The sequence below is a fragment of the Cetorhinus maximus genome, unplaced genomic scaffold (genome assembly GCF_964194155.1).
Source record: "Cetorhinus maximus unplaced genomic scaffold, sCetMax3.hap1.1 HAP1_SCAFFOLD_997, whole genome shotgun sequence".
In the NCBI taxonomy this organism is placed as follows: Eukaryota; Metazoa; Chordata; class Chondrichthyes; order Lamniformes; family Cetorhinidae; genus Cetorhinus; species Cetorhinus maximus.
In genome coordinates this window covers 12,495-40,000 of record NW_027596939.1, presented here as the reverse complement: position 1 = coordinate 40,000, position 27,506 = coordinate 12,495, and the positions used below count along the sequence as shown (strand labels likewise).

Sequence of the window (27,506 nt, the reverse complement as noted above, 5' to 3'; positions counted from 1 at the left end):
TCCCTCCCCCACCTGGCTCCCTTCCTTCTCAGCCTCCCCCCACAGGCAAACTGCAAGCCCTACTTACGCCTCACCAGCCTCCAGCCTGCACCCTTGCTCCCGTTCAACATTCGTCCTCTCCGCACTGGGGGAAGCGTCAGGCACGCGCTACCATCCGCCTCTTGTGCCTTTGTCCCCGTACCCCTGCACCTTCTTTCTATCCAAATAATCATCCGACGCCCTCTCGAATGCCTCGATTCTACCTGCCTCCGCCACGCTTGCAGGCAGTCACGGCCTTCCGCACCTCAACCGCCCGTTGCGTCCACAAGCTTTTTCTCACCTCGCATTTGCTTCTTTGGCAACTCACTTTCAATCTGTGGGGCCCTCTCGCTCTTGATCCTTTTACCAGCGGGCACAGAGCTTCTTCCCTCTCTACTCTGCCCTGCCTTCAACTTAGGGAAAGCTCGCCCCGAGGCACAAGGGCGGCCCGACGTGCATGCGTCCGCGCCGATCACAGGCCGCCGAGCCCAGCTTCCCGAGCAGGCTCCACTCGAATGGCCCAGCAACGCCGGGGTAGCTGAATGTGCTGGCCGACCGGCCTGGCTACCTTCTCCCTGCCCGCAAACGAGCCGGGGCACGCGGACCACGCGGACAGCAGCAGCAGCAGCAGCAAAAAGATTGCGCCTCCGTTGTGTGGCAGAGTGAATGTGGAGAGTGGTGACGTGAGCAGCCTCTGCTGGCAGCAAAAGCCTACTGCACCTGGTATTCCCAGGCGGTCTCCCATCCAAGTACTAACCAGGCCTGAGTCTGCTTAGCTTCCGAGATCAGACGAGATCGGGTGTTTTCAGACTAGTATGGCCGTAGGCACTTGCCGCCTGCCTTTCTGGCTAATTCAAGCCTCTCAGTCCAGCCCCTTCTTCTTTACCGCGGGTTTTCTTTTTTTTTCTCTCTCTCTCTCTCTCTTCTTCTTTCCCTCCTACTCCCTTTCATCCCTCCCCCACCTGGCTCCCTTCCTTCTCAGCCTCCCCCCACAGGCAAACTGCAAGCCCTACTTACGCCTCACCAGCCTCCAGCCTGCACCCTTGCTCCCGTTCAACATTCGTCCTCTCCGCACTGGGGGAAGCGTCAGGCACGCGCTACCATCCGCCTCTTGTGCCTTTGTCCCCGTACCCCTGCACCTTCTTTCTATCCAAATAATCATCCGACGCCCTCTCGAATGCCTCGATTCTACCTGCCTCCGCCACGCTTGCAGGCAGTCACGGCCTTCCGCACCTCAACCGCCCGTTGCGTCCACAAGCTTTTTCTCACCTCGCATTTGCTTCTTTGGCAACTCACTTTCAATCTGTGGGGCCCTCTCGCTCTTGATCCTTTTACCAGCGGGCACAGAGCTTCTTCCCTCTCTACTCTGCCCTGCCTTCAACTTAGGGAAAGCTCGCCCCGAGGCACAAGGGCGGCCCGACGTGCATGCGTCCGCGCCGATCACAGGCCGCCGAGCCCAGCTTCCCGAGCAGGCTCCACTCGAATGGCCCAGCAACGCCGGGGTAGCTGAATGTGCTGGCCGACCGGCCTGGCTACCTTCTCCCTGCCCGCAAACGAGCCGGGGCACGCGGACCACGCGGACAGCAGCAGCAGCAGCAGCAGCAGCAGCAGCAAAAAGATTGCGCCTCCGTTGTGTGGCAGAGTGAATGTGGAGAGTGGTGACGTGAGCAGCCTCTGCTGGCAGCAAAAGCCTACTGCACCTGGTATTCCCAGGCGGTCTCCCATCCAAGTACTAACCAGGCCTGAGTCTGCTTAGCTTCCGAGATCAGACGAGATCGGGCGTTTTCAGACTAGTATGGCCGTAGGCACTTGCCGCCTGCCTTTCTGGCTAATTCAAGCCTCTCAGTCCAGCCCCTTCTTCTTTACCGCGGGTTTTCTTTTTTTTTCTCTCTCTCTCTCTCTCTTCTTCTTTCCCTCCTACTCCCTTTCATCCCTCCCCCACCTGGCTCCCTTCCTTCTCAGCCTCCCCCCACAGGCAAACTGCAAGCCCTACTTACGCCTCACCAGCCTCCAGCCTGCACCCTTGCTCCCGTTCAACATTCGTCCTCTCCGCACTGGGGGAAGCGTCAGGCACGCGCTACCATCCGCCTCTTGTGCCTTTGTCCCGTACCCCTGCACCTTCTTTCTATCCAAATAATCATCCGACGCCCTCTCGAATGCCTCGATTCTACCTGCCTCCGCCACGCTTGCAGGCAGTCACGGCTTCCCGCACCTCAACCGCCCGTTGCGTCCACAAGCTTTTTCTCACCTCGCATTTGCTTCTTTGGCAACTCACTTTCAATCTGTGGGGCCCTCTCGCTCTTGATCCTTTTACCAGCGGGCACAGAGCTTCTTCCCTCTCTACTCTGCCCTGCCTTCAACTTAGGGAAAGCTCGCCCCGAGGCACAAGGGCGGCCCGACGTGCATGCGTCCGCGCCGATCACAGGCCGCCGAGCCCAGCTTCCCGAGCAGGCTCCACTCGAATGGCCCAGCAACGCCGGGGTAGCTGAATGTGCTGGCCGACCGGCCTGGCTACCTTCTCCCTGCCCGCAAACGAGCCGGGGCACGCGGACCACGCGGACAGCAGCAGCAGCAGCAGCAGCAGCAGCAGCAAAAAGATTGCGCCTCCGTTTGTGGCAGAGTGAATGTGGAGAGTGGTGACGTGAGCAGCCTCTGCTGGCAGCAAAAGCCTACTGCACCTGGTATTCCCAGGCGGTCTCCCATCCAAGTACTAACCAGGCCTGAGTCTGCTTAGCTTCCGAGATCAGACGAGATCGGGGCGTTTTCAGACTAGGTATGGCCGTAGGCACTTGCCGCCTGCCTTTCTGGCTAATTCAAGCCTCTCAGTCCAGCCCCTTCTTCTTTACCGCGGGTTTTCTTTTTTTTTCTCTCTCTCTCTCTCTCTCTTCTTCTTTCCCTCCTACTCCCTTTCATCCCTCCCCCACCTGGCTCCCTTCCTTCTCAGCCTCCCCCCACAGGCAAACTGCAAGCCCTACTTACGCCTCACCAGCCTCCAGCCTGCACCCTTGCTCCCGTTCAACATTCGTCCTCTCCGCACTGGGGGAAGCGTCAGGCACGCGCTACCATCCGCCTCTTGTGCCTTTGTCCCCGTACCCCTGCACCTTCTTTCTATCCAAATAATCATCCGACGCCCTCTCGAATGCCTCGATTCTACCTGCCTCCGCCACGCTTGCAGGCAGTCACGGCCTTCCGCACCTCAACCGCCCGTTGCGTCCACAAGCTTTTTCTCACCTCGCATTTGCTTCTTTGGCACTCACTTTCAATCTGTGGGGCCCTCTCGCTCTTGATCCTTTTACCAGCGGGCACAGAGCTTCTTCCCTCTCTACTCTGCCCTGCCTTCAACTTAGGGAAAGCTCGCCCCGAGGCACAAGGGCGGCCCGACGTGCATGCGTCCGCGCCGATCACAGGCCGCCGAGCCCAGCTTCCCGAGCAGGCTCCACTCGAATGGCCCAGCAACGCCGGGGTAGCTGAATGTGCTGGCCGACCGGCCTGGCTACCTTCTCCCTGCCCGCAAACGAGCCGGGGCACGCGGACCACGCGGACAGCAGCAGCAGCAGCAGCAGCAGCAGCAAAAAGATTGCGCCTCCGTTGTGTGGCAGAGTGAATGTGGAGAGTGGTGACGTGAGCAGCCTCTGCTGGCAGCAAAAGCCTACTGCACCTGGTATTCCCAGGCGGTCTCCCATCCAAGTACTAACCAGGCCTGAGTCTGCTTAGCTTCCGAGATCAGACGAGATCGGGCGTTTTCAGACTAGTATGGCCGTAGGCACTTGCCGCCTGCCTTTCTGGCTAATTCAAGCCTCTCAGTCCAGCCCCTTCTTCTTTACCGCGGGTTTTCTTTTTTTTTCTCTCTCTCTCTCTCTCTTCTTCTTTCCCTCCTACTCCCTTTCATCCCTCCCCCACCTGGCTCCCTTCCTTCTCAGCCTCCCCCCACAGGCAAACTGCAAGCCCTACTTACGCCTCACCAGCCTCCAGCCTGCACCCTTGCTCCCGTTCAACATTCGTCCTCTCCGCACTGGGGGAAGCGTCAGGCACGCGCTACCATCCGCCTCTTGTGCCTTTGTCCCCGTACCCCTGCACCTTCTTTCTATCCAAATAATCATCCGACGCCCTCTCGAATGCCTCGATTCTACCTGCCTCCGCCACGCTTGCAGGCAGTCACGGCCTTCCGCACCTCAACCGCCCGTTGCGTCCACAAGCTTTTTCTCACCTCGCATTTGCTTCTTTGGCAACTCACTTTCAATCTGTGGGGCCCTCTCGCTCTTGATCCTTTTACCAGCGGGCACAGAGCTTCTTCCCTCTCTACTCTGCCCTGCCTTCAACTTAGGGAAAGCTCGCCCCGAGGCACAAGGGCGGCCCGACGTGCATGCGTCCGCGCCGATCACAGGCCGCCGAGCCCAGCTTCCCGAGCAGGCTCCACTCGAATGGCCCAGCAACGCCGGGGTAGCTGAATGTGCTGGCCGACCGGCCTGGCTACCTTCTCCCTGCCCGCAAACGAGCCGGGGCACGCGGACCACGCGGACAGCAGCAGCAGCAGCAGCAGCAGCAGCAAAAAGATTGCGCCTCCGTTGTGTGGCAGAGTGAATGTGGAGAGTGGTGACGTGAGCAGCCTCTGCTGGCAGCAAAAGCCTACTGCACCTGGTATTCCCAGGCGGTCTCCCATCCAAGTACTAACCAGGCCTGAGTCTGCTTAGCTTCCGAGATCAGACGAGATCGGGCGTTTTCAGACTAGTATGGCCGTAGGCACTTGCCGCCTGCCTTTCTGGCTAATTCAAGCCTCTCAGTCCAGCCCCTTCTTCTTTACCGCGGGTTTTCTTTTTTTTTCTCTCTCTCTCTCTCTCTTCTTCTTTCCCTCCTACTCCCTTTCATCCCTCCCCCACCTGGCTCCCTTCCTTCTCAGCCTCCCCCCACAGGCAAACTGCAAGCCCTACTTACGCCTCACCAGCCTCCAGCCTGCACCCTTGCTCCCGTTCAACATTCGTCCTCTCCGCACTGGGGGAAGCGTCAGGCACGCGCTACCATCCGCCTCTTGTGCCTTTGTCCCCGTACCCCTGCACCTTCTTTCTATCCAAATAATCATCCGACGCCCTCTCGAATGCCTCGATTCTACCTGCCTCCGCCACGCTTGCAGGCAGTCACGGCCTTCCGCACCTCAACCGCCCGTTGCGTCCACAAGCTTTTTCTCACCTCGCATTTGCTTCTTTGGCAACTCACTTTCAATCTGTGGGGCCCTCTCGCTCTTGATCCTTTTACCAGCGGGCACAGAGCTTCTTCCCTCTCTACTCTGCCCTGCCTTCAACTTAGGGAAAGCTCGCCCCGAGGCACAAGGGCGGCCCGACGTGCATGCGTCCGCGCCGATCACAGGCCGCCGAGCCCAGCTTCCCGAGCAGGCTCCACTCGAATGGCCCAGCAACGCCGGGGTAGCTGAATGTGCTGGCCGACCGGCCTGGCTACCTTCTCCCTGCCCGCAAACGAGCCGGGGCACGCGGACCACGCGGACAGCAGCAGCAGCAGCAGCAGCAGCAGCAAAAAGATTGCGCCTCCGTTGTGTGGCAGAGTGAATGTGGAGAGTGGTGACGTGAGCAGCCTCTGCTGACAGCAAAAGCCTACTGCACCTGGTATTCCCAGGCGGTCTCCCATCCAAGTACTAACCAGGCCTGAGTCTGCTTAGCTTCCGAGATCAGACGAGATCGGGCGTTTTCAGACTAGTATGGCCGTAGGCACTTGCCGCCTGCCTTTCTGGCTAATTCAAGCCTCTCAGTCCAGCCCCTTCTTCTTTACCGCGGGTTTTCTTTTTTTTTCTCTCTCTCTCTCTCTCTTCTTCTTTCCCTCCTACTCCCTTTCATCCCTCCCCCACCTGGCTCCCTTCCTTCTCAGCCTCCCCCCACAGGCAAACTGCAAGCCCTACTTACGCCTCACCAGCCTCCAGCCTGCACCCTTGCTCCCGTTCAACATTCGTCCTCTCCGCACTGGGGGAAGCGTCAGGCACGCGCTACCATCCGCCTCTTGTGCCTTTGTCCCCGTACCCCTGCACCTTCTTTCTATCCAAATAATCATCCGACGCCCTCTCGAATGCCTCGATTCTACCTGCCTCCGCCACGCTTGCAGGCAGTCACGGCCTTCCGCACCTCAACCGCCCGTTGCGTCCACAAGCTTTTTCTCACCTCGCATTTGCTTCTTTGGCAACTCACTTTCAATCTGTGGGGCCCTCTCGCTCTTGATCCTTTTACCAGCGGGCACAGAGCTTCTTCCCTCTCTACTCTGCCCTGCCTTCAACTTAGGGAAAGCTCGCCCCGAGGCACAAGGGCGGCCCGACGTGCATGCGTCCGCGCCGATCACAGGCCGCCGAGCCCAGCTTCCCGAGCAGGCTCCACTCGAATGGCCCAGCAACGCCGGGGTAGCTGAATGTGCTGGCCGACCGGCCTGGCTACCTTCTCCCTGCCCGCAAACGAGCCGGGGCACGCGGACCACGCGGACAGCAGCAGCAGCAGCAGCAGCAAAAAGATTGCGCCTCCGTTGTGTGGCAGAGTGAATGTGGAGAGTGGTGACGTGAGCAGCCTCTGCTGGCAGCAAAAGCCTACTGCACCTGGTATTCCCAGGCGGTCTCCCATCCAAGTACTAACCAGGCCTGAGTCTGCTTAGCTTCCGAGATCAGACGAGATCGGGCGTTTTCAGACTAGTATGGCCGTAGGCACTTGCCGCCTGCCTTTCTGGCTAATTCAAGCCTCTCAGTCCAGCCCCTTCTTCTTTACCGCGGGTTTTCTTTTTTTTTCTCTCTCTCTCTCTCTCTTCTTCTTTCCCTCCTACTCCCTTTCATCCCTCCCCCACCTGGCTCCCTTCCTTCTCAGCCTCCCCCCACAGGCAAACTGCAAGCCCTACTTACGCCTCACCAGCCTCCAGCCTGCACCCTTGCTCCCGTTCAACATTCGTCCTCTCCGCACTGGGGGAAGCGTCAGGCACGCGCTACCATCCGCCTCTTGTGCCTTTGTCCCCGTACCCCTGCACCTTCTTTCTATCCAAATAATCATCCGACGCCCTCTCGAATGCCTCGATTCTACCTGCCTCCGCCACGCTTGCAGGCAGTCACGGCCTTCCGCACCTCAACCGCCCGTTGCGTCCACAAGCTTTTTCTCACCTCGCATTTGCTTCTTTGGCAACTCACTTTCAATCTGTGGGGCCCTCTCGCTCTTGATCCTTTTACCAGCGGGCACAGAGCTTCTTCCCTCTCTACTCTGCCCTGCCTTCAACTTAGGGAAAGCTCGCCCCGAGGCACAAGGGCGGCCCGACGTGCATGCGTCCGCGCCGATCACAGGCCGCCGAGCCCAGCTTCCCGAGCAGGCTCCACTCGAATGGCCCAGCAACGCCGGGGTAGCTGAATGTGCTGGCCGACCGGCCTGGCTACCTTCTCCCTGCCCGCAAACGAGCCGGGGCACGCGGACCACGCGGACAGCAGCAGCAGCAGCAGCAGCAGCAGCAAAAAGATTGCGCCTCCGTTGTGTGGCAGAGTGAATGTGGAGAGTGGTGACGTGAGCAGCCTCTGCTGGCAGCAAAAGCCTACTGCACCTGGTATTCCCAGGCGGTCTCCCATCCAAGTACTAACCAGGCCTGAGTCTGCTTAGCTTCCGAGATCAGACGAGATCGGGCGTTTTCAGACTAGTATGGCCGTAGGCACTTGCCGCCTGCCTTTCTGGCTAATTCAAGCCTCTCAGTCCAGCCCCTTCTTCTTTACCGCGGGTTTTCTTTTTTTTTCTCTCTCTCTCTCTCTCTTCTTCTTTCCCTCCTACTCCCTTTCATCCCTCCCCCACCTGGCTCCCTTCCTTCTCAGCCTCCCCCCACAGGCAAACTGCAAGCCCTACTTACGCCTCACCAGCCTCCAGCCTGCACCCTTGCTCCCGTTCAACATTCGTCCTCTCCGCACTGGGGGAAGCGTCAGGCACGCGCTACCATCCGCCTCTTGTGCCTTTGTCCCCGTACCCCTGCACCTTCTTTCTATCCAAATAATCATCCGACGCCCTCTCGAATGCCTCGATTCTACCTGCCTCCGCCACGCTTGCAGGCAGTCACGGCCTTCCGCACCTCAACCGCCCGTTGCGTCCACAAGCTTTTTCTCACCTCGCATTTGCTTCTTTGGCAACTCACTTTCAATCTGTGGGGCCCTCTCGCTCTTGATCCTTTTACCAGCGGGCACAGAGCTTCTTCCCTCTCTACTCTGCCCTGCCTTCAACTTAGGGAAAGCTCGCCCCGAGGCACAAGGGCGGCCCGACGTGCATGCGTCCGCGCCGATCACAGGCCGCCGAGCCCAGCTTCCCGAGCAGGCTCCACTCGAATGGCCCAGCAACGCCGGGGTAGCTGAATGTGCTGGCCGACCGGCCTGGCTACCTTCTCCCTGCCCGCAAACGAGCCGGGGCACGCGGACCACGCGGACAGCAGCAGCAGCAGCAGCAGCAGCAAAAAGATTGCGCCTCCGTTGTGTGGCAGAGTGAATGTGGAGAGTGGTGACGTGAGCAGCCTCTGCTGGCAGCAAAAGCCTACTGCACCTGGTATTCCCAGGCGGTCTCCCATCCAAGTACTAACCAGGCCTGAGTCTGCTTAGCTTCCGAGATCAGACGAGATCGGGCGTTTTCAGACTAGTATGGCCGTAGGCACTTGCCGCCTGCCTTTCTGGCTAATTCAAGCCTCTCAGTCCAGCCCCTTCTTCTTTACCGTGGGTTTTCTTTTTTTTTCTCTCTCTCTCTCTCTCTTCTTCTTTCCCTCCTACTCCCTTTCATCCCTCCCCCACCTGGCTCCCTTCCTTCTCAGCCTCCCCCCACAGGCAAACTGCAAGCCCTACTTACGCCTCACCAGCCTCCAGCCTGCACCCTTGCTCCCGTTCAACATTCGTCCTCTCCGCACTGGGGGAAGCGTCAGGCACGCGCTACCATCCGCCTCTTGTGCCTTTGTCCCCGTACCCCTGCACCTTCTTTCTATCCAAATAATCATCCGACGCCCTCTCGAATGCCTCGATTCTACCTGCCTCCGCCACGCTTGCAGGCAGTCACGGCCTTCCGCACCTCAACCGCCCGTTGCGTCCACAAGCTTTTTCTCACCTCGCATTTGCTTCTTTGGCAACTCACTTTCAATCTGTGGGGCCCTCTCGCTCTTGATCCTTTTACCAGCGGGCACAGAGCTTCTTCCCTCTCTACTCTGCCCTGCCTTCAACTTAGGGAAAGCTCGCCCCGAGGCACAAGGGCGGCCCGACGTGCATGCGTCCGCGCCGATCACAGGCCGCCGAGCCCAGCTTCCCGAGCAGGCTCCACTCGAATGGCCCAGCAACGCCGGGGTAGCTGAATGTGCTGGCCGACCGGCCTGGCTACCTTCTCCCTGCCCGCAAACGAGCCGGGGCACGCGGACCACGCGGACAGCAGCAGCAGCAGCAGCAGCAGCAGCAAAAAGATTGCGCCTCCGTTGTGTGGCAGAGTGAATGTGGAGAGTGGTGACGTGAGCAGCCTCTGCTGGCAGCAAAAGCCTACTGCACCTGGTATTCCCAGGCGGTCTCCCATCCAAGTACTAACCAGGCCTGAGTCTGCTTAGCTTCCGAGATCAGACGAGATCGGGCGTTTTCAGACTAGTATGGCCGTAGGCACTTGCCGCCTGCCTTTCTGGCTAATTCAAGCCTCTCAGTCCAGCCCCTTCTTCTTTACCGCGGGTTTTCTTTTTTTTTCTCTCTCTCTCTCTCTCTTCTTCTTTCCCTCCTACTCCCTTTCATCCCTCCCCCACCTGGCTCCCTTCCTTCTCAGCCTCCCCCCACAGGCAAACTGCAAGCCCTACTTACGCCTCACCAGCCTCCAGCCTGCACCCTTGCTCCCGTTCAACATTCGTCCTCTCCGCACTGGGGGAAGCGTCAGGCACGCGCTACCATCCGCCTCTTGTGCCTTTGTCCCCGTACCCCTGCACCTTCTTTCTATCCAAATAATCATCCGACGCCCTCTCGAATGCCTCGATTCTACCTGCCTCCGCCACGCTTGCAGGCAGTCACGGCCTTCCGCACCTCAACCGCCCGTTGCGTCCACAAGCTTTTTCTCACCTCGCATTTGCTTCTTTGGCAACTCACTTTCAATCTGTGGGGCCCTCTCGCTCTTGATCCTTTTACCAGCGGGCACAGAGCTTCTTCCCTCTCTACTCTGCCCTGCCTTCAACTTAGGGAAAGCTCGCCCCGAGGCACAAGGGCGGCCCGACGTGCATGCGTCCGCGCCGATCACAGGCCGCCGAGCCCAGCTTCCCGAGCAGGCTCCACTCGAATGGCCCAGCAACGCCGGGGTAGCTGAATGTGCTGGCCGACCGGCCTGGCTACCTTCTCCCTGCCCGCAAACGAGCCGGGGCACGCGGACCACGCGGACAGCAGCAGCAGCAGCAGCAGCAGCAGCAAAAAGATTGCGCCTCCGTTGTGTGGCAGAGTGAATGTGGAGAGTGGTGACGTGAGCAGCCTCTGCTGGCAGCAAAAGCCTACTGCACCTGGTATTCCCAGGCGGTCTCCCATCCAAGTACTAACCAGGCCTGAGTCTGCTTAGCTTCCGAGATCAGACGAGATCGGGCGTTTTCAGACTAGTATGGCCGTAGGCACTTGCCGCCTGCCTTTCTGGCTAATTCAAGCCTCTCAGTCCAGCCCCTTCTTCTTTACCGCGGGTTTTCTTTTTTTTTCTCTCTCTCTCTCTCTCTTCTTCTTTCCCTCCTACTCCCTTTCATCCCTCCCCCACCTGGCTCCCTTCCTTCTCAGCCTCCCCCCACAGGCAAACTGCAAGCCCTACTTACGCCTCACCAGCCTCCAGCCTGCACCCTTGCTCCCGTTCAACATTCGTCCTCTCCGCAGTGGGGGAAGCGTCAGGCACGCGCTACCATCCGCCTCTTGTGCCTTTGTCCCCGTACCCCTGCACCTTCTTTCTATCCAAATAATCATCCGACGCCCTCTCGAATGCCTCGATTCTACCTGCCTCCGCCACGCTTGCAGGCAGTCACGGCCTTCCGCACCTCAACCGCCCGTTGCGTCCACAAGCTTTTTCTCACCTCGCATTTGCTTCTTTGGCAACTCACTTTCAATCTGTGGGGCCCTCTCGCTCTTGATCCTTTTACCAGCGGGCACAGAGCTTCTTCCCTCTCTACTCTGCCCTGCCTTCAACTTAGGGAAAGCTCGCCCCGAGGCACAAGGGCGGCCCGACGTGCATGCGTCCGCGCCGATCACAGGCCGCCGAGCCCAGCTTCCCGAGCAGGCTCCACTCGAATGGCCCAGCAACGCCGGGGTAGCTGAATGTGCTGGCCGACCGGCCTGGCTACCTTCTCCCTGCCCGCAAACGAGCCGGGGCACGCGGACCACGCGGACAGCAGCAGCAGCAGCAGCAGCAAAAAGATTGCGCCTCCGTTGTGTGGCAGAGTGAATGTGGAGAGTGGTGACGTGAGCAGCCTCTGCTGGCAGCAAAAGCCTACTGCACCTGGTATTCCCAGGCGGTCTCCCATCCAAGTACTAACCAGGCCTGAGTCTGCTTAGCTTCCGAGATCAGACGAGATCGGGCGTTTTCAGACTAGTATGGCCGTAGGCACTTGCCGCCTGCCTTTCTGGCTAATTCAAGCCTCTCAGTCCAGCCCCTTCTTCTTTACCGCGGGTTTTCTTTTTTTTTCTCTCTCTCTCTCTCTCTTCTTCTTTCCCTCCTACTCCCTTTCATCCCTCCCCCACCTGGCTCCCTTCCTTCTCAGCCTCCCCCCACAGGCAAACTGCAAGCCCTACTTACGCCTCACCAGCCTCCAGCCTGCACCCTTGCTCCCGTTCAACATTCGTCCTCTCCGCACTGGGGGAAGCGTCAGGCACGCGCTACCATCCGCCTCTTGTGCCTTTGTCCCCGTACCCCTGCACCTTCTTTCTATCCAAATAATCATCCGACGCCCTCTCGAATGCCTCGATTCTACCTGCCTCCGCCACGCTTGCAGGCAGTCACGGCCTTCCGCACCTCAACCGCCCGTTGCGTCCACAAGCTTTTTCTCACCTCGCATTTGCTTCTTTGGCAACTCACTTTCAATCTGTGGGGCCCTCTCGCTCTTGATCCTTTTACCAGCGGGCACAGAGCTTCTTCCCTCTCTACTCTGCCCTGCCTTCAACTTAGGGAAAGCTCGCCCCGAGGCACAAGGGCGGCCCGACGTGCATGCGTCCGCGCCGATCACAGGCCGCCGAGCCCAGCTTCCCGAGCAGGCTCCACTCGAATGGCCCAGCAACGCCGGGGTAGCTGAATGTGCTGGCCGACCGGCCTGGCTACCTTCTCCCTGCCCGCAAACGAGCCGGGGCACGCGGACCACGCGGACAGCAGCAGCAGCAGCAGCAGCAGCAGCAAAAAGATTGCGCCTCCGTTGTGTGGCAGAGTGAATGTGGAGAGTGGTGACGTGAGCAGCCTCTGCTGGCAGCAAAAGCCTACTGCACCTGGTATTCCCAGGCGGTCTCCCATCCAAGTACTAACCAGGCCTGAGTCTGCTTAGCTTCCGAGATCAGACGAGATCGGGCGTTTTCAGACTAGTATGGCCGTAGGCACTTGCCGCCTGCCTTTCTGGCTAATTCAAGCCTCTCAGTCCAGCCCCTTCTTCTTTACCGTGGGTTTTCTTTTTTTTTCTCTCTCTCTCTCTCTCTTCTTCTTTCCCTCCTACTCCCTTTCATCCCTCCCCCACCTGGCTCCCTTCCTTCTCAGCCTCCCCCCACAGGCAAACTGCAAGCCCTACTTACGCCTCACCAGCCTCCAGCCTGCACCCTTGCTCCCGTTCAACATTCGTCCTCTCCGCACTGGGGGAAGCGTCAGGCACGCGCTACCATCCGCCTCTTGTGCCTTTGTCCCCGTACCCCTGCACCTTCTTTCTATCCAAATAATCATCCGACGCCCTCTCGAATGCCTCGATTCTACCTGCCTCCGCCACGCTTGCAGGCAGTCACGGCCTTCCGCACCTCAACCGCCCGTTGCGTCCACAAGCTTTTTCTCACCTCGCATTTGCTTCTTTGGCAACTCACTTTCAATCTGTGGGGCCCTCTCGCTCTTGATCCTTTTACCAGCGGGCACAGAGCTTCTTCCCTCTCTACTCTGCCCTGCCTTCAACTTAGGGAAAGCTCGCCCCGAGGCACAAGGGCGGCCCGACGTGCATGCGTCCGCGCCGATCACAGGCCGCCGAGCCCAGCTTCCCGAGCAGGCTCCACTCGAATGGCCCAGCAACGCCGGGGTAGCTGAATGTGCTGGCCGACCGGCCTGGCTACCTTCTCCCTGCCCGCAAACGAGCCGGGGCACGCGGACCACGCGGACAGCAGCAGCAGCAGCAGCAGCAGCAGCAAAAAGATTGCGCCTCCGTTGTGTGGCAGAGTGAATGTGGAGAGTGGTGACGTGAGCAGCCTCTGCTGGCAGCAAAAGCCTACTGCACCTGGTATTCCCAGGCGGTCTCCCATCCAAGTACTAACCAGGCCTGAGTCTGCTTAGCTTCCGAGATCAGACGAGATCGGGCGTTTTCAGACTAGTATGGCCGTAGGCACTTGCCGCCTGCCTTTCTGGCTAATTCAAGCCTCTCAGTCCAGCCCCTTCTTCTTTACCGTGGGTTTTCTTTTTTTTTCTCTCTCTCTCTCTCTCTTCTTCTTTCCCTCCTACTCCCTTTCATCCCTCCCCCACCTGGCTCCCTTCCTTCTCAGCCTCCCCCCACAGGCAAACTGCAAGCCCTACTTACGCCTCACCAGCCTCCAGCCTGCACCCTTGCTCCCGTTCAACATTCGTCCTCTCCGCACTGGGGGAAGCGTCAGGCACGCGCTACCATCCGCCTCTTGTGCCTTTGTCCCCGTACCCCTGCACCTTCTTTCTATCCAAATAATCATCCGACGCCCTCTCGAATGCCTCGATTCTACCTGCCTCCGCCACGCTTGCAGGCAGTCACGGCCTTCCGCACCTCAACCGCCCGTTGCGTCCACAAGCTTTTTCTCACCTCGCATTTGCTTCTTTGGCAACTCACTTTCAATCTGTGGGGCCCTCTCGCTCTTGATCCTTTTACCAGCGGGCACAGAGCTTCTTCCCTCTCTACTCTGCCCTGCCTTCAACTTAGGGAAAGCTCGCCCCGAGGCACAAGGGCGGCCCGACGTGCATGCGTCCGCGCCGATCACAGGCCGCCGAGCCCAGCTTCCCGAGCAGGCTCCACTCGAATGGCCCAGCAACGCCGGGGTAGCTGAATGTGCTGGCCGACCGGCCTGGCTACCTTCTCCCTGCCCGCAAACGAGCCGGGGCACGCGGACCACGCGGACAGCAGCAGCAGCAGCAGCAGCAGCAGCAAAAAGATTGCGCCTCCGTTGTGTGGCAGAGTGAATGTGGAGAGTGGTGACGTGAGCAGCCTCTGCTGACAGCAAAAGCCTACTGCACCTGGTATTCCCAGGCGGTCTCCCATCCAAGTACTAACCAGGCCTGAGTCTGCTTAGCTTCCGAGATCAGACGAGATCGGGCGTTTTCAGACTAGTATGGCCGTAGGCACTTGCCGCCTGCCTTTCTGGCTAATTCAAGCCTCTCAGTCCAGCCCCTTCTTCTTTACCGCGGGTTTTCTTTTTTTTTCTCTCTCTCTCTCTCTCTTCTTCTTTCCCTCCTACTCCCTTTCATCCCTCCCCCACCTGGCTCCCTTCCTTCTCAGCCTCCCCCCACAGGCAAACTGCAAGCCCTACTTACGCCTCACCAGCCTCCAGCCTGCACCCTTGCTCCCGTTCAACATTCGTCCTCTCCGCACTGGGGGAAGCGTCAGGCACGCGCTACCATCCGCCTCTTGTGCCTTTGTCCCCGTACCCCTGCACCTTCTTTCTATCCAAATAATCATCCGACGCCCTCTCGAATGCCTCGATTCTACCTGCCTCCGCCACGCTTGCAGGCAGTCACGGCCTTCCGCACCTCAACCGCCCGTTGCGTCCACAAGCTTTTTCTCACCTCGCATTTGCTTCTTTGGCAACTCACTTTCAATCTGTGGGGCCCTCTCGCTCTTGATCCTTTTACCAGCGGGCACAGAGCTTCTTCCCTCTCTACTCTGCCCTGCCTTCAACTTAGGGAAAGCTCGCCCCGAGGCACAAGGGCGGCCCGACGTGCATGCGTCCGCGCCGATCACAGGCCGCCGAGCCCAGCTTCCCGAGCAGGCTCCACTCGAATGGCCCAGCAACGCCGGGGTAGCTGAATGTGCTGGCCGACCGGCCTGGCTACCTTCTCCCTGCCCGCAAACGAGCCGGGGCACGCGGACCACGCGGACAGCAGCAGCAGCAGCAGCAGCAGCAGCAAAAAGATTGCGCCTCCGTTGTGTGGCAGAGTGAATGTGGAGAGTGGTGACGTGAGCAGCCTCTGCTGGCAGCAAAAGCCTACTGCACCTGGTATTCCCAGGCGGTCTCCCATCCAAGTACTAACCAGGCCTGAGTCTGCTTAGCTTCCGAGATCAGACGAGATCGGGCGTTTTCAGACTAGTATGGCCGTAGGCACTTGCCGCCTGCCTTTCTGGCTAATTCAAGCCTCTCAGTCCAGCCCCTTCTTCTTTACCGTGGGTTTTCTTTCTCTCTCTCTCTCTTCTTCTTTCCCTCCTACTCCCTTTCATCCCTCCCCCACCTGGCTCCCTTCCTTCTCAGCCTCCCCCCACAGGCAAACTGCAAGCCCTACTTACGCCTCACCAGCCTCCAGCCTGCACCCTTGCTCCCGTTCAACATTCGTCCTCTCCGCACTGGGGGAAGCGTCAGGCACGCGCTACCATCCGCCTCTTGTGCCTTTGTCCCCGTACCCCTGCACCTTCTTTCTATCCAAATAATCATCCGACGCCCTCTCGAATGCCTCGATTCTACCTGCCTCCGCCACGCTTGCAGGCAGTCACGGCCTTCCGCACCTCAACCGCCCGTTGCGTCCACAAGCTTTTTCTCACCTCGCATTTGCTTCTTTGGCAACTCACTTTCAATCTGTGGGGCCCTCTCGCTCTTGATCCTTTTACCAGCGGGCACAGAGCTTCTTCCCTCTCTACTCTGCCCTGCCTTCAACTTAGGGAAAGCTCGCCCCGAGGCACAAGGGCGGCCCGACGTGCATGCGTCCGCGCCGATCACAGGCCGCCGAGCCCAGCTTCCCGAGCAGGCTCCACTCGAATGGCCCAGCAACGCCGGGGTAGCTGAATGTGCTGGCCGACCGGCCTGGCTACCTTCTCCCTGCCCGCAAACGAGCCGGGGCACGCGGACCACGCGGACAGCAGCAGCAGCAGCAGCAGCAGCAGCAAAAAGATTGCGCCTCCGTTGTGTGGCAGAGTGAATGTGGAGAGTGGTGACGTGAGCAGCCTCTGCTGGCAGCAAAAGCCTACTGCACCTGGTATTCCCAGGCGGTCTCCCATCCAAGTACTAACCAGGCCTGAGTCTGCTTAGCTTCCGAGATCAGACGAGATCGGGCGTTTTCAGACTAGTATGGCCGTAGGCACTTGCCGCCTGCCTTTCTGGCTAATTCAAGCCTCTCAGTCCAGCCCCTTCTTCTTTACCGCGGGTTTTCTTTTTTTTTCTCTCTCTCTCTCTCTCTTCTTCTTTCCCTCCTACTCCCTTTCATCCCTCCCCCACCTGGCTCCCTTCCTTCTCAGCCTCCCCCCACAGGCAAACTGCAAGCCCTACTTACGCCTCACCAGCCTCCAGCCTGCACCCTTGCTCCCGTTCAACATTCGTCCTCTCCGCACTGGGGGAAGCGTCAGGCACGCGCTACCATCCGCCTCTTGTGCCTTTGTCCCCGTACCCCTGCACCTTCTTTCTATCCAAATAATCATCCGACGCCCTCTCGAATGCCTCGATTCTACCTGCCTCCGCCACGCTTGCAGGCAGTCACGGCCTTCCGCACCTCAACCGCCCGTTGCGTCCACAAGCTTTTTCTCACCTCGCATTTGCTTCTTTGGCAACTCACTTTCAATCTGTGGGGCCCTCTCGCTCTTGATCCTTTTACCAGCGGGCACAGAGCTTCTTCCCTCTCTACTCTGCCCTGCCTTCAACTTAGGGAAAGCTCGCCCCGAGGCACAAGGGCGGCCCGACGTGCATGCGTCCGCGCCGATCACAGGCCGCCGAGCCCAGCTTCCCGAGCAGGCTCCACTCGAATGGCCCAGCAACGCCGGGGTAGCTGAATGTGCTGGCCGACCGGCCTGGCTACCTTCTCCCTGCCCGCAAACGAGCCGGGGCACGCGGACCACGCGGACAGCAGCAGCAGCAGCAGCAGCAGCAGCAAAAAGATTGCGCCTCCGTTGTGTGGCAGAGTGAATGTGGAGAGTGGTGACGTGAGCAGCCTCTGCTGGCAGCAAAAGCCTACTGCACCTGGTATTCCCAGGCGGTCTCCCATCCAAGTACTAACCAGGCCTGAGTCTGCTTAGCTTCCGAGATCAGACGAGATCGGGCGTTTTCAGACTAGTATGGCCGTAGGCACTTGCCGCCTGCCTTTCTGGCTAATTCAAGCCTCTCAGTCCAGCCCCTTCTTCTTTACCGCGGGTTTTCTTTTTTTTTCTCTCTCTCTCTCTCTCTTCTTCTTTCCCTCCTACTCCCTTTCATCCCTCCCCCACCTGGCTCCCTTCCTTCTCAGCCTCCCCCCACAGGCAAACTGCAAGCCCTACTTACGCCTCACCAGCCTCCAGCCTGCACCCTTGCTCCCGTTCAACATTCGTCCTCTCCGCACTGGGGGAAGCGTCAGGCACGCGCTACCATCCGCCTCTTGTGCCTTTGTCCCCGTACCCCTGCACCTTCTTTCTATCCAAATAATCATCCGACGCCCTCTCGAATGCCTCGATTCTACCTGCCTCCGCCACGCTTGCAGGCAGTCACGGCCTTCCGCACCTCAACCGCCCGTTGCGTCCACAAGCTTTTTCTCACCTCGCATTTGCTTCTTTGGCAACTCACTTTCAATCTGTGGGGCCCTCTCGCTCTTGATCCTTTTACCAGCGGGCACAGAGCTTCTTCCCTCTCTACTCTGCCCTGCCTTCAACTTAGGGAAAGCTCGCCCCGAGGCACAAGGGCGGCCCGACGTGCATGCGTCCGCGCCGATCACAGGCCGCCGAGCCCAGCTTCCCGAGCAGGCTCCACTCGAATGGCCCAGCAACGCCGGGGTAGCTGAATGTGCTGGCCGACCGGCCTGGCTACCTTCTCCCTGCCCGCAAACGAGCCGGGGCACGCGGACCACGCGGACAGCAGCAGCAGCAGCAGCAGCAGCAGCAAAAAGATTGCGCCTCCGTTGTGTGGCAGAGTGAATGTGGAGAGTGGTGACGTGAGCAGCCTCTGCTGGCAGCAAAAGCCTACTGCACCTGGTATTCCCAGGCGGTCTCCCATCCAAGTACTAACCAGGCCTGAGTCTGCTTAGCTTCCGAGATCAGACGAGATCGGGCGTTTTCAGACTAGTATGGCCGTAGGCACTTGCCGCCTGCCTTTCTGGCTAATTCAAGCCTCTCAGTCCAGCCCCTTCTTCTTTACCGTGGGTTTTCTTTTTTTTTCTCTCTCTCTCTCTCTCTTCTTCTTTCCCTCCTACTCCCTTTCATCCCTCCCCCACCTGGCTCCCTTCCTTCTCAGCCTCCCCCCACAGGCAAACTGCAAGCCCTACTTACGCCTCACCAGCCTCCAGCCTGCACCCTTGCTCCCGTTCAACATTCGTCCTCTCCGCACTGGGGGAAGCGTCAGGCACGCGCTACCATCCGCCTCTTGTGCCTTTGTCCCCGTACCCCTGCACCTTCTTTCTATCCAAATAATCATCCGACGCCCTCTCGAATGCCTCGATTCTACCTGCCTCCGCCACGCTTGCAGGCAGTCACGGCCTTCCGCACCTCAACCGCCCGTTGCGTCCACAAGCTTTTTCTCACCTCGCATTTGCTTCTTTGGCAACTCACTTTCAATCTGTGGGGCCCTCTCGCTCTTGATCCTTTTACCAGCGGGCACAGAGCTTCTTCCCTCTCTACTCTGCCCTGCCTTCAACTTAGGGAAAGCTCGCCCCGAGGCACAAGGGCGGCCCGACGTGCATGCGTCCGCGCCGATCACAGGCCGCCGAGCCCAGCTTCCCGAGCAGGCTCCACTCGAATGGCCCAGCAACGCCGGGGTAGCTGAATGTGCTGGCCGACCGGCCTGGCTACCTTCTCCCTGCCCGCAAACGAGCCGGGGCACGCGGACCACGCGGACAGCAGCAGCAGCAGCAGCAGCAGCAGCAAAAAGATTGCGCCTCCGTTGTGTGGCAGAGTGAATGTGGAGAGTGGTGACGTGAGCAGCCTCTGCTGACAGCAAAAGCCTACTGCACCTGGTATTCCCAGGCGGTCTCCCATCCAAGTACTAACCAGGCCTGAGTCTGCTTAGCTTCCGAGATCAGACGAGATCGGGCGTTTTCAGACTAGTATGGCCGTAGGCACTTGCCGCCTGCCTTTCTGGCTAATTCAAGCCTCTCAGTCCAGCCCCTTCTTCTTTACCGCGGGTTTTCTTTTTTTTTCTCTCTCTCTCTCTCTCTTCTTCTTTCCCTCCTACTCCCTTTCATCCCTCCCCCACCTGGCTCCCTTCCTTCTCAGCCTCCCCCCACAGGCAAACTGCAAGCCCTACTTACGCCTCACCAGCCTCCAGCCTGCACCCTTGCTCCCGTTCAACATTCGTCCTCTCCGCACTGGGGGAAGCGTCAGGCACGCGCTACCATCCGCCTCTTGTGCCTTTGTCCCCGTACCCCTGCACCTTCTTTCTATCCAAATAATCATCCGACGCCCTCTCGAATGCCTCGATTCTACCTGCCTCCGCCACGCTTGCAGGCAGTCACGGCCTTCCGCACCTCAACCGCCCGTTGCGTCCACAAGCTTTTTCTCACCTCGCATTTGCTTCTTTGGCAACTCACTTTCAATCTGTGGGGCCCTCTCGCTCTTGATCCTTTTACCAGCGGGCACAGAGCTTCTTCCCTCTCTACTCTGCCCTGCCTTCAACTTAGGGAAAGCTCGCCCCGAGGCACAAGGGCGGCCCGACGTGCATGCGTCCGCGCCGATCACAGGCCGCCGAGCCCAGCTTCCCGAGCAGGCTCCACTCGAATGGCCCAGCAACGCCGGGGTAGCTGAATGTGCTGGCCGACCGGCCTGGCTACCTTCTCCCTGCCCGCAAACGAGCCGGGGCACGCGGACCACGCGGACAGCAGCAGCAGCAGCAGCAGCAGCAGCAAAAAGATTGCGCCTCCGTTGTGTGGCAGAGTGAATGTGGAGAGTGGTGACGTGAGCAGCCTCTGCTGGCAGCAAAAGCCTACTGCACCTGGTATTCCCAGGCGGTCTCCCATCCAAGTACTAACCAGGCCTGAGTCTGCTTAGCTTCCGAGATCAGACGAGATCGGGCGTTTTCAGACTAGTATGGCCGTAGGCACTTGCCGCCTGCCTTTCTGGCTAATTCAAGCCTCTCAGTCCAGCCCCTTCTTCTTTACCGTGGGTTTTCTTTTTTTTTCTCTCTCTCTCTCTCTCTTCTTCTTTCCCTCCTACTCCCTTTCATCCCTCCCCCACCTGGCTCCCTTCCTTCTCAGCCTCCCCCCACAGGCAAACTGCAAGCCCTACTTACGCCTCACCAGCCTCCAGCCTGCACCCTTGCTCCCGTTCAACATTCGTCCTCTCCGCACTGGGGGAAGCGTCAGGCACGCGCTACCATCCGCCTCTTGTGCCTTTGTCCCCGTACCCCTGCACCTTCTTTCTATCCAAATAATCATCCGACGCCCTCTCGAATGCCTCGATTCTACCTGCCTCCGCCACGCTTGCAGGCAGTCACGGCCTTCCGCACCTCAACCGCCCGTTGCGTCCACAAGCTTTTTCTCACCTCGCATTTGCTTCTTTGGCAACTCACTTTCAATCTGTGGGGCCCTCTCGCTCTTGATCCTTTTACCAGCGGGCACAGAGCTTCTTCCCTCTCTACTCTGCCCTGCCTTCAACTTAGGGAAAGCTCGCCCCGAGGCACAAGGGCGGCCCGACGTGCATGCGTCCGCGCCGATCACAGGCCGCCGAGCCCAGCTTCCCGAGCAGGCTCCACTCGAATGGCCCAGCAACGCCGGGGTAGCTGAATGTGCTGGCCGACCGGCCTGGCTACCTTCTCCCTGCCCGCAAACGAGCCGGGGCACGCGGACCACGCGGACAGCAGCAGCAGCAGCAGCAGCAGCAGCAAAAAGATTGCGCCTCCGTTGTGTGGCAGAGTGAATGTGGAGAGTGGTGACGTGAGCAGCCTCTGCTGGCAGCAAAAGCCTACTGCACCTGGTATTCCCAGGCGGTCTCCCATCCAAGTACTAACCAGGCCTGAGTCTGCTTAGCTTCCGAGATCAGACGAGATCGGGCGTTTTCAGACTAGTATGGCCGTAGGCACTTGCCACCTGCCTTTCTGGCTAATTCAAGCCTCTCAGTCCAGCCCCTTCTTCTTTACCGCGGGTTTTCTTTTTTTTTCTCTCTCTCTCTCTCTCTTCTTCTTTCCCTCCTACTCCCTTTCATCCCTCCCCCACCTGGCTCCCTTCCTTCTCAGCCTCCCCCCACAGGCAAACTGCAAGCCCTACTTACGCCTCACCAGCCTCCAGCCTGCACCCTTGCTCCCGTTCAACATTCGTCCTCTCCGCACTGGGGGAAGCGTCAGGCACGCGCTACCATCCGCCTCTTGTGCCTTTGTCCCCGTACCCCTGCACCTTCTTTCTATCCAAATAATCATCCGACGCCCTCTCGAATGCCTCGATTCTACCTGCCTCCGCCACGCTTGCAGGCAGTCACGGCCTTCCGCACCTCAACCGCCCGTTGCGTCCACAAGCTTTTTCTCACCTCGCATTTGCTTCTTTGGCAACTCACTTTCAATCTGTGGGGCCCTCTCGCTCTTGATCCTTTTACCAGCGGGCACAGAGCTTCTTCCCTCTCTACTCTGCCCTGCCTTCAACTTAGGGAAAGCTCGCCCCGAGGCACAAGGGCGGCCCGACGTGCATGCGTCCGCGCCGATCACAGGCCGCCGAGCCCAGCTTCCCGAGCAGGCTCCACTCGAATGGCCCAGCAACGCCGGGGTAGCTGAATGTGCTGGCCGACCGGCCTGGCTACCTTCTCCCTGCCCGCAAACGAGCCGGGGCACGCGGACCACGCGGACAGCAGCAGCAGCAGCAGCAGCAGCAGCAAAAAGATTGCGCCTCCGTTGTGTGGCAGAGTGAATGTGGAGAGTGGTGACGTGAGCAGCCTCTGCTGGCAGCAAAAGCCTACTGCACCTGGTATTCCCAGGCGGTCTCCCATCCAAGTACTAACCAGGCCTGAGTCTGCTTAGCTTCCGAGATCAGACGAGATCGGGCGTTTTCAGACTAGTATGGCCGTAGGCACTTGCCGCCTGCCTTTCTGGCTAATTCAAGCCTCTCAGTCCAGCCCCTTCTTCTTTACCGTGGGTTTTCTTTTTTTTTCTCTCTCTCTCTCTCTCTTCTTCTTTCCCTCCTACTCCCTTTCATCCCTCCCCCACCTGGCTCCCTTCCTTCTCAGCCTCCCCCCACAGGCAAACTGCAAGCCCTACTTACGCCTCACCAGCCTCCAGCCTGCACCCTTGCTCCCGTTCAACATTCGTCCTCTCCGCACTGGGGGAAGCGTCAGGCACGCGCTACCATCCGCCTCTTGTGCCTTTGTCCCCGTACCCCTGCACCTTCTTTCTATCCAAATAATCATCCGACGCCCTCTCGAATGCCTCGATTCTACCTGCCTCCGCCACGCTTGCAGGCAGTCACGGCCTTCCGCACCTCAACCGCCCGTTGCGTCCACAAGCTTTTTCTCACCTCGCATTTGCTTCTTTGGCAACTCACTTTCAATCTGTGGGGCCCTCTCGCTCTTGATCCTTTTACCAGCGGGCACAGAGCTTCTTCCCTCTCTACTCTGCCCTGCCTTCAACTTAGGGAAAGCTCGCCCCGAGGCACAAGGGCGGCCCGACGTGCATGCGTCCGCGCCGATCACAGGCCGCCGAGCCCAGCTTCCCGAGCAGGCTCCACTCGAATGGCCCAGCAACGCCGGGGTAGCTGAATGTGCTGGCCGACCGGCCTGGCTACCTTCTCCCTGCCCGCAAACGAGCCGGGGCACGCGGACCACGCGGACAGCAGCAGCAGCAGCAGCAGCAGCAGCAAAAAGATTGCGCCTCCGTTGTGTGGCAGAGTGAATGTGGAGAGTGGTGACGTGAGCAGCCTCTGCTGGCAGCAAAAGCCTACTGCACCTGGTATTCCCAGGCGGTCTCCCATCCAAGTACTAACCAGGCCTGAGTCTGCTTAGCTTCCGAGATCAGACGAGATCGGGCGTTTTCAGACTAGTATGGCCGTAGGCACTTGCCGCCTGCCTTTCTGGCTAATTCAAGCCTCTCAGTCCAGCCCCTTCTTCTTTACCGTGGGTTTTCTTTTTTTTTCTCTCTCTCTCTCTCTCTCTCTTCTTCTTTCCCTCCTACTCCCTTTCATCCCTCCCCCACCTGGCTCCCTTCCTTCTCAGCCTCCCCCCACAGGCAAACTGCAAGCCCTACTTACGCCTCACCAGCCTCCAGCCTGCACCCTTGCTCCCGTTCAACATTCGTCCTCTCCGCACTGGGGGAAGCGTCAGGCACGCGCTACCATCCGCCTCTTGTGCCTTTGTCCCCGTACCCCTGCACCTTCTTTCTATCCAAATAATCATCCGACGCCCTCTCGAATGCCTCGATTCTACCTGCCTCCGCCACGCTTGCAGGCAGTCACGGCCTTCCGCACCTCAACCGCCCGTTGCGTCCACAAGCTTTTTCTCACCTCGCATTTGCTTCTTTGGCAACTCACTTTCAATCTGTGGGGCCCTCTCGCTCTTGATCCTTTTACCAGCGGGCACAGAGCTTCTTCCCTCTCTACTCTGCCCTGCCTTCAACTTAGGGAAAGCTCGCCCCGAGGCACAAGGGCGGCCCGACGTGCATGCGTCCGCGCCGATCACAGGCCGCCGAGCCCAGCTTCCCGAGCAGGCTCCACTCGAATGGCCCAGCAACGCCGGGGTAGCTGAATGTGCTGGCCGACCGGCCTGGCTACCTTCTCCCTGCCCGCAAACGAGCCGGGGCACGCGGACCACGCGGACAGCAGCAGCAGCAGCAGCAGCAGCAGCAAAAAGATTGCGCCTCCGTTGTGTGGCAGAGTGAATGTGGAGAGTGGTGACGTGAGCAGCCTCTGCTGGCAGCAAAAGCCTACTGCACCTGGTATTCCCAGGCGGTCTCCCATCCAAGTACTAACCAGGCCTGAGTCTGCTTAGCTTCCGAGATCAGACGAGATCGGGCGTTTTCAGACTAGTATGGCCGTAGGCACTTGCCGCCTGCCTTTCTGGCTAATTCAAGCCTCTCAGTCCAGCCCCTTCTTCTTTACCGTGGGTTTTCTTTTTTTTTCTCTCTCTCTCTCTCTCTTCTTCTTTCCCTCCTACTCCCTTTCATCCCTCCCCCACCTGGCTCCCTTCCTTCTCAGCCTCCCCCCACAGGCAAACTGCAAGCCCTACTTACGCCTCACCAGCCTCCAGCCTGCACCCTTGCTCCCGTTCAACATTCGTCCTCTCCGCACTGGGGGAAGCGTCAGGCACGCGCTACCATCCGCCTCTTGTGCCTTTGTCCCCGTACCCCTGCACCTTCTTTCTATCCAAATAATCATCCGACGCCCTCTCGAATGCCTCGATTCTACCTGCCTCCGCCACGCTTGCAGGCAGTCACGGCCTTCCGCACCTCAACCGCCCGTTGCGTCCACAAGCTTTTTCTCACCTCGCATTTGCTTCTTTGGCAACTCACTTTCAATCTGTGGGGCCCTCTCGCTCTTGATCCTTTTACCAGCGGGCACAGAGCTTCTTCCCTCTCTACTCTGCCCTGCCTTCAACTTAGGGAAAGCTCGCCCCGAGGCACAAGGGCGGCCCGACGTGCATGCGTCCGCGCCGATCACAGGCCGCCGAGCCCAGCTTCCCGAGCAGGCTCCACTCGAATGGCCCAGCAACGCCGGGGTAGCTGAATGTGCTGGCCGACCGGCCTGGCTACCTTCTCCCTGCCCGCAAACGAGCCGGGGCACGCGGACCACGCGGACAGCAGCAGCAGCAGCAGCAGCAGCAGCAAAAAGATTGCGCCTCCGTTGTGTGGCAGAGTGAATGTGGAGAGTGGTGACGTGAGCAGCCTCTGCTGGCAGCAAAAGCCTACTGCACCTGGTATTCCCAGGCGGTCTCCCATCCAAGTACTAACCAGGCCTGAGTCTGCTTAGCTTCCGAGATCAGACGAGATCGGGCGTTTTCAGACTAGTATGGCCGTAGGCACTTGCCGCCTGCCTTTCTGGCTAATTCAAGCCTCTCAGTCCAGCCCCTTCTTCTTTACCGTGGGTTTTCTTTTTTTTTCTCTCTCTCTCTCTCTCTTCTTCTTTCCCTCCTACTCCCTTTCATCCCTCCCCCACCTGGCTCCCTTCCTTCTCAGCCTCCCCCCACAGGCAAACTGCAAGCCCTACTTACGCCTCACCAGCCTCCAGCCTGCACCCTTGCTCCCGTTCAACATTCGTCCTCTCCGCACTGGGGGAAGCGTCAGGCACGCGCTACCATCCGCCTCTTGTGCCTTTGTCCCCGTACCCCTGCACCTTCTTTCTATCCAAATAATCATCCGACGCCCTCTCGAATGCCTCGATTCTACCTGCCTCCGCCACGCTTGCAGGCAGTCACGGCCTTCCGCACCTCAACCGCCCGTTGCGTCCACAAGCTTTTTCTCACCTCGCATTTGCTTCTTTGGCAACTCACTTTCAATCTGTGGGGCCCTCTCGCTCTTGATCCTTTTACCAGCGGGCACAGAGCTTCTTCCCTCTCTACTCTGCCCTGCCTTCAACTTAGGGAAAGCTCGCCCCGAGGCACAAGGGCGGCCCGACGTGCATGCGTCCGCGCCGATCACAGGCCGCCGAGCCCAGCTTCCCGAGCAGGCTCCACTCGAATGGCCCAGCAACGCCGGGGTAGCTGAATGTGCTGGCCGACCGGCCTGGCTACCTTCTCCCTGCCCGCAAACGAGCCGGGGCACGCGGACCACGCGGACAGCAGCAGCAGCAGCAGCAGCAGCAGCAAAAAGATTGCGCCTCCGTTGTGTGGCAGAGTGAATGTGGAGAGTGGTGACGTGAGCAGCCTCTGCTGACAGCAAAAGCCTACTGCACCTGGTATTCCCAGGCGGTCTCCCATCCAAGTACTAACCAGGCCTGAGTCTGCTTAGCTTCCGAGATCAGACGAGATCGGGCGTTTTCAGACTAGTATGGCCGTAGGCACTTGCCGCCTGCCTTTCTGGCTAATTCAAGCCTCTCAGTCCAGCCCCTTCTTCTTTACCGCGGGTTTTCTTTTTTTTTCTCTCTCTCTCTCTCTCTTCTTCTTTCCCTCCTACTCCCTTTCATCCCTCCCCCACCTGGCTCCCTTCCTTCTCAGCCTCCCCCCACAGGCAAACTGCAAGCCCTACTTACGCCTCACCAGCCTCCAGCCTGCACCCTTGCTCCCGTTCAACATTCGTCCTCTCCGCACTGGGGGAAGCGTCAGGCACGCGCTACCATCCGCCTCTTGTGCCTTTGTCCCCGTACCCCTGCACCTTCTTTCTATCCAAATAATCATCCGACGCCCTCTCGAATGCCTCGATTCTACCTGCCTCCGCCACGCTTGCAGGCAGTCACGGCCTTCCGCACCTCAACCGCCCGTTGCGTCCACAAGCTTTTTCTCACCTCGCATTTGCTTCTTTGGCAACTCACTTTCAATCTGTGGGGCCCTCTCGCTCTTGATCCTTTTACCAGCGGGCACAGAGCTTCTTCCCTCTCTACTCTGCCCTGCCTTCAACTTAGGGAAAGCTCGCCCCGAGGCACAAGGGCGGCCCGACGTGCATGCGTCCGCGCCGATCACAGGCCGCCGAGCCCAGCTTCCCGAGCAGGCTCCACTCGAATGGCCCAGCAACGCCGGGGTAGCTGAATGTGCTGGCCGACCGGCCTGGCTACCTTCTCCCTGCCCGCAAACGAGCCGGGGCACGCGGACCACGCGGACAGCAGCAGCAGCAGCAGCAGCAAAAAGATTGCGCCTCCGTTGTGTGGCAGAGTGAATGTGGAGAGTGGTGACGTGAGCAGCCTCTGCTGGCAGCAAAAGCCTACTGCACCTGGTATTCCCAGGCGGTCTCCCATCCAAGTACTAACCAGGCCTGAGTCTGCTTAGCTTCCGAGATCAGACGAGATCGGGCGTTTTCAGACTAGTATGGCCGTAGGCACTTGCCGCCTGCCTTTCTGGCTAATTCAAGCCTCTCAGTCCAGCCCCTTCTTCTTTACCGCGGGTTTTCTTTTTTTTTCTCTCTCTCTCTCTCTCTTCTTCTTTCCCTCCTACTCCCTTTCATCCCTCCCCCACCTGGCTCCCTTCCTTCTCAGCCTCCCCCCACAGGCAAACTGCAAGCCCTACTTACGCCTCACCAGCCTCCAGCCTGCACCCTTGCTCCCGTTCAACATTCGTCCTCTCCGCACTGGGGGAAGCGTCAGGCACGCGCTACCATCCGCCTCTTGTGCCTTTGTCCCCGT

At 59.2% G+C, this 27,506-nt stretch overlaps 28 non-coding genes across 28 annotated transcripts; all 28 read right to left on the bottom strand.

Annotated features, from left to right (window-relative positions):
• Positions 1 to 726: 726 nt before the first annotated feature.
• Positions 727 to 845, bottom strand: LOC144675413 (5S ribosomal RNA). Its single transcript, XR_013574953.1, has one exon. It is a non-coding gene; the product is annotated as a 5S ribosomal RNA (ribosomal RNA).
• Positions 846 to 1,706: 861 nt separating this feature from the next.
• Positions 1,707 to 1,825, bottom strand: LOC144675544 (5S ribosomal RNA). The gene has a single exon (XR_013575075.1). It is a non-coding gene; the product is annotated as a 5S ribosomal RNA (ribosomal RNA).
• An 859-nt stretch (positions 1,826 to 2,684) lies between these two features.
• Positions 2,685 to 2,805, bottom strand: LOC144675499 (5S ribosomal RNA). The gene has a single exon (XR_013575036.1). It is a non-coding gene; the product is annotated as a 5S ribosomal RNA (ribosomal RNA).
• Positions 2,806 to 3,664: 859 nt separating this feature from the next.
• LOC144675542 (5S ribosomal RNA) lies at positions 3,665 to 3,783 on the bottom strand. Its single transcript, XR_013575074.1, has one exon. It is a non-coding gene; the product is annotated as a 5S ribosomal RNA (ribosomal RNA).
• An 858-nt stretch (positions 3,784 to 4,641) lies between these two features.
• Positions 4,642 to 4,760, bottom strand: LOC144675540 (5S ribosomal RNA). Its single transcript, XR_013575072.1, has one exon. It is a non-coding gene; the product is annotated as a 5S ribosomal RNA (ribosomal RNA).
• Positions 4,761 to 5,618: 858 nt separating this feature from the next.
• On the bottom strand, positions 5,619 to 5,737 carry LOC144675539 (5S ribosomal RNA). The gene has a single exon (XR_013575071.1). It is a non-coding gene; the product is annotated as a 5S ribosomal RNA (ribosomal RNA).
• Positions 5,738 to 6,589: 852 nt separating this feature from the next.
• Positions 6,590 to 6,708, bottom strand: LOC144675538 (5S ribosomal RNA). The gene has a single exon (XR_013575070.1). It is a non-coding gene; the product is annotated as a 5S ribosomal RNA (ribosomal RNA).
• An 858-nt stretch (positions 6,709 to 7,566) lies between these two features.
• Positions 7,567 to 7,685, bottom strand: LOC144675537 (5S ribosomal RNA). Its single transcript, XR_013575069.1, has one exon. It is a non-coding gene; the product is annotated as a 5S ribosomal RNA (ribosomal RNA).
• An 855-nt stretch (positions 7,686 to 8,540) lies between these two features.
• LOC144675536 (5S ribosomal RNA) lies at positions 8,541 to 8,659 on the bottom strand. Its single transcript, XR_013575068.1, has one exon. It is a non-coding gene; the product is annotated as a 5S ribosomal RNA (ribosomal RNA).
• Positions 8,660 to 9,517: 858 nt separating this feature from the next.
• Positions 9,518 to 9,636, bottom strand: LOC144675535 (5S ribosomal RNA). Its single transcript, XR_013575067.1, has one exon. It is a non-coding gene; the product is annotated as a 5S ribosomal RNA (ribosomal RNA).
• Positions 9,637 to 10,494: 858 nt separating this feature from the next.
• LOC144675534 (5S ribosomal RNA) lies at positions 10,495 to 10,613 on the bottom strand. Its single transcript, XR_013575066.1, has one exon. It is a non-coding gene; the product is annotated as a 5S ribosomal RNA (ribosomal RNA).
• An 852-nt stretch (positions 10,614 to 11,465) lies between these two features.
• Positions 11,466 to 11,584, bottom strand: LOC144675533 (5S ribosomal RNA). Its single transcript, XR_013575065.1, has one exon. It is a non-coding gene; the product is annotated as a 5S ribosomal RNA (ribosomal RNA).
• Positions 11,585 to 12,442: 858 nt separating this feature from the next.
• Positions 12,443 to 12,561, bottom strand: LOC144675532 (5S ribosomal RNA). The gene has a single exon (XR_013575064.1). It is a non-coding gene; the product is annotated as a 5S ribosomal RNA (ribosomal RNA).
• An 858-nt stretch (positions 12,562 to 13,419) lies between these two features.
• Positions 13,420 to 13,538, bottom strand: LOC144675531 (5S ribosomal RNA). Its single transcript, XR_013575063.1, has one exon. It is a non-coding gene; the product is annotated as a 5S ribosomal RNA (ribosomal RNA).
• An 858-nt stretch (positions 13,539 to 14,396) lies between these two features.
• On the bottom strand, positions 14,397 to 14,515 carry LOC144675529 (5S ribosomal RNA). Its single transcript, XR_013575061.1, has one exon. It is a non-coding gene; the product is annotated as a 5S ribosomal RNA (ribosomal RNA).
• An 858-nt stretch (positions 14,516 to 15,373) lies between these two features.
• LOC144675528 (5S ribosomal RNA) lies at positions 15,374 to 15,492 on the bottom strand. Its single transcript, XR_013575060.1, has one exon. It is a non-coding gene; the product is annotated as a 5S ribosomal RNA (ribosomal RNA).
• An 848-nt stretch (positions 15,493 to 16,340) lies between these two features.
• On the bottom strand, positions 16,341 to 16,459 carry LOC144675526 (5S ribosomal RNA). The gene has a single exon (XR_013575059.1). It is a non-coding gene; the product is annotated as a 5S ribosomal RNA (ribosomal RNA).
• An 858-nt stretch (positions 16,460 to 17,317) lies between these two features.
• On the bottom strand, positions 17,318 to 17,436 carry LOC144675525 (5S ribosomal RNA). Its single transcript, XR_013575058.1, has one exon. It is a non-coding gene; the product is annotated as a 5S ribosomal RNA (ribosomal RNA).
• An 858-nt stretch (positions 17,437 to 18,294) lies between these two features.
• LOC144675524 (5S ribosomal RNA) lies at positions 18,295 to 18,413 on the bottom strand. The gene has a single exon (XR_013575057.1). It is a non-coding gene; the product is annotated as a 5S ribosomal RNA (ribosomal RNA).
• Positions 18,414 to 19,271: 858 nt separating this feature from the next.
• Positions 19,272 to 19,390, bottom strand: LOC144675523 (5S ribosomal RNA). Its single transcript, XR_013575056.1, has one exon. It is a non-coding gene; the product is annotated as a 5S ribosomal RNA (ribosomal RNA).
• An 858-nt stretch (positions 19,391 to 20,248) lies between these two features.
• LOC144675522 (5S ribosomal RNA) lies at positions 20,249 to 20,367 on the bottom strand. Its single transcript, XR_013575055.1, has one exon. It is a non-coding gene; the product is annotated as a 5S ribosomal RNA (ribosomal RNA).
• An 858-nt stretch (positions 20,368 to 21,225) lies between these two features.
• On the bottom strand, positions 21,226 to 21,344 carry LOC144675521 (5S ribosomal RNA). Its single transcript, XR_013575054.1, has one exon. It is a non-coding gene; the product is annotated as a 5S ribosomal RNA (ribosomal RNA).
• Positions 21,345 to 22,202: 858 nt separating this feature from the next.
• On the bottom strand, positions 22,203 to 22,321 carry LOC144675520 (5S ribosomal RNA). The gene has a single exon (XR_013575053.1). It is a non-coding gene; the product is annotated as a 5S ribosomal RNA (ribosomal RNA).
• Positions 22,322 to 23,179: 858 nt separating this feature from the next.
• LOC144675519 (5S ribosomal RNA) lies at positions 23,180 to 23,298 on the bottom strand. The gene has a single exon (XR_013575052.1). It is a non-coding gene; the product is annotated as a 5S ribosomal RNA (ribosomal RNA).
• Positions 23,299 to 24,160: 862 nt separating this feature from the next.
• Positions 24,161 to 24,279, bottom strand: LOC144675517 (5S ribosomal RNA). The gene has a single exon (XR_013575050.1). It is a non-coding gene; the product is annotated as a 5S ribosomal RNA (ribosomal RNA).
• Positions 24,280 to 25,137: 858 nt separating this feature from the next.
• On the bottom strand, positions 25,138 to 25,256 carry LOC144675516 (5S ribosomal RNA). Its single transcript, XR_013575049.1, has one exon. It is a non-coding gene; the product is annotated as a 5S ribosomal RNA (ribosomal RNA).
• An 858-nt stretch (positions 25,257 to 26,114) lies between these two features.
• LOC144675515 (5S ribosomal RNA) lies at positions 26,115 to 26,233 on the bottom strand. Its single transcript, XR_013575048.1, has one exon. It is a non-coding gene; the product is annotated as a 5S ribosomal RNA (ribosomal RNA).
• Positions 26,234 to 27,085: 852 nt separating this feature from the next.
• On the bottom strand, positions 27,086 to 27,204 carry LOC144675514 (5S ribosomal RNA). Its single transcript, XR_013575047.1, has one exon. It is a non-coding gene; the product is annotated as a 5S ribosomal RNA (ribosomal RNA).
• Between the last annotated feature and the right edge of the window lie 302 nt (positions 27,205 to 27,506).